This window comes from Cebus imitator, unplaced genomic scaffold (genome assembly GCF_001604975.1).
Source record: "Cebus imitator isolate Cc_AM_T3 unplaced genomic scaffold, Cebus_imitator-1.0 Scaffold58, whole genome shotgun sequence".
Classification (NCBI taxonomy): Eukaryota; Metazoa; Chordata; class Mammalia; order Primates; family Cebidae; genus Cebus; species Cebus imitator.
In genome coordinates this window covers 1417062-1419400 of record NW_016107373.1, presented here as the reverse complement: position 1 = coordinate 1419400, position 2339 = coordinate 1417062, and the positions used below count along the sequence as shown (strand labels likewise).

The 2339-nt window shown below is 43.4% G+C and overlaps 1 protein-coding gene across 7 annotated transcripts in view; it reads left to right on the top strand.

The window, feature by feature from the left end:
- The window catches only part of DGKZ (diacylglycerol kinase zeta), a 50402-nt gene that overhangs the window by 28494 nt on the left and 19569 nt on the right, over positions 1-2339 (top strand). The window lies entirely within an intron of this gene.

Sequence of the window (2339 nt, the reverse complement as noted above, 5' to 3'; positions counted from 1 at the left end):
TAGAGACGGGGTTTCACCATGTTGACCAGGATGGTCTCGATCTCTTGACCTCGTGATCCACCCGCCTCGGCCTCCCAAAGTGCTGGGATTACAGGCTTGAGCCACCGCGCCCGGCCGCGCACACTTCTTTAAACGTAGTGAAGATCATTAATTTTAGAAAGTCTAGACCTTTGCATACCTATCCCTTCTGATATTTTGCGTGAAGGAATATGAAATACACATGAAGCCCCTTTGCTACAAACCTAACTGTGATGAGGAAAAGCTCTTACTTGGTGGAGTTGTAAGCTGTGTTCATTGCTTTTTTTGAGAACACCGTTTGTACTTGGACAGCTGATAGGCAAACTAGTTAGATGTCGGTATTTGGCAGACATTTTCTCAAAAATGAATGACATGAGCTTGTCACCTCAAAAACAGTATCACCATTTGTTGCCAGGCACAGGCCACCATGGTTCATACCTATAATCCTACCACTTTGGGTGTCCAAGGCGGGAGAGTCACTTAAGCCCAGGAGTTCAAGATCAGCTTGGGCAATATAGTGAGACCTCGTCTCTACGTTTATTTTTTAAAAATAAATAAATTAATAAAATATTTGTTGCCCATGATAAAATTTGAGCTTTTGAGTGAAAATGAGAATTTTTGGGAAACCTTTTATTCACTTCCTAGAGCCTGACCACTTCCTGGGACTTAAAATTTTTCTGATGAGGTCAGTAGTGAAGTTAGTATGATTTTTGGTATTGTATAATAAAATGTGGGCCATGCGTGGAAGCTTATGCCTGTAATCCCAGCGCTCTAGGAAACCAACTTCAGGTCAGGAGTGGGAGACCAGCCTGGCCAACATGGTGGTGAAACCCCATCTCTACTAAAAATACACAAATTAGCCGGGTACAGTAGCACATGCCTCTAATCCCAGCTACTCAGGAGGCTGAGGCAGGAGAATCGCTTGAACCTGGAAGGAGGTTGCAGTGAGCTGAGATTGCACCACTGCACTCCAGCCTGGGTGACAGAGTGAGACTCTGTCTCAAAAAAGTAATAAAATAAAATGTGTCACCATTTGGAAGATCCTCATAACTCAGTAAACCAGTATTTTCCAATGACCGGTGCTTGATGTTACAAAATTCAAAATGCAAGGTAGTTCAGTGAAAAGTTCATTGACAGGGTTTTATTTTTATTTTTTCATTTATTTAGAGATGGAATCTTGCTCTGTGGCCCAGGCTGGAGTGCAGTGGCGTGATGTCGGCTCACTGCAGCCTCAGCCTCTGGAGTAGCTGGAATTACAGGTACCTGCCACCATGCCAGGCTAATCATTTTTGTATTTTTAGTAGAGACAGGGTTTCACCATGTTGGCCAGGCTGATCTTGAACTCCTGACCTCAAGGTGATCTGTTCACCTTGGCCTCCCAAAGTGCTGGGATTACAAGCGTGAACCACCGCTCCTGGCCTGATACAGTTTTAGATTCCACGTTGCAACTAATCTTTGAGAAACTATCATTTGTCATATTTTGGTGTAGTGGCAAGGATCTATAATTACTTGGAAAGGCTATTAAAGCTATTCCTTCCTTTTCTAACTACATGTCAGTGAGGCAGAATTTTCTTCATATACTTCAACCAAAACAGCGTATCACAACAGATCCAATACAGGGATAGAAGAAGAATCCAGCTGCCTCCTATTAGGCCAGACATTAAAGACATTAAAGAGATTTGCAAAAAATGTAAAACGATGTCACTCTTTTTGGCTTTTTTTAAGAAAAAATTTTTAATAAAAGTGTTTATATTAACATGTAATGGGTTTATTTTTATTTTTACTTATTTATTTGTTTATTTTGAGACGGAGTTTCGCTCTTTTTGCCCAGGCTGGAGTGCAGTGGTACGATCTCAGCTCACCTCAACCTCTGCCTCCCGGGTTCAAGCTGTTCCCCTGCCTCAGCCTCCCGAGTAGCTGGGATTGCAGGCATGTGCCACCATGCCTGGCTAATTTTGTATTTTTAGTAAAGATGGGGTTTCTCCATGTTAGTCAGACTGGTCTTGAACTCCCGACCTCAGGTGATCCGCCTGCCCTGGCCTCCCAAAGTGCTGGGATTACAGGAGTGAGCCACTGCGTCCGGCTATTGTTTATTGTTTTTAGGCTAATAAATATCTTAAACATTTCTCAATGTTAGTATCTGATATGATATATATTAATAGCTATCACCCCCCCAAAACAAAACCCTTTTGGGATCTTCAACAATTGAGAGTGTAAAGAGGTCTGCAAGCTTTCAAGCAGCCGAACACCTGCAAGCTCCTGGAGGGTGGCGTGCCCAGGGAGGGCATGCAAGCTCCTGGAGGGTGGCGTGCCCAGGGAGG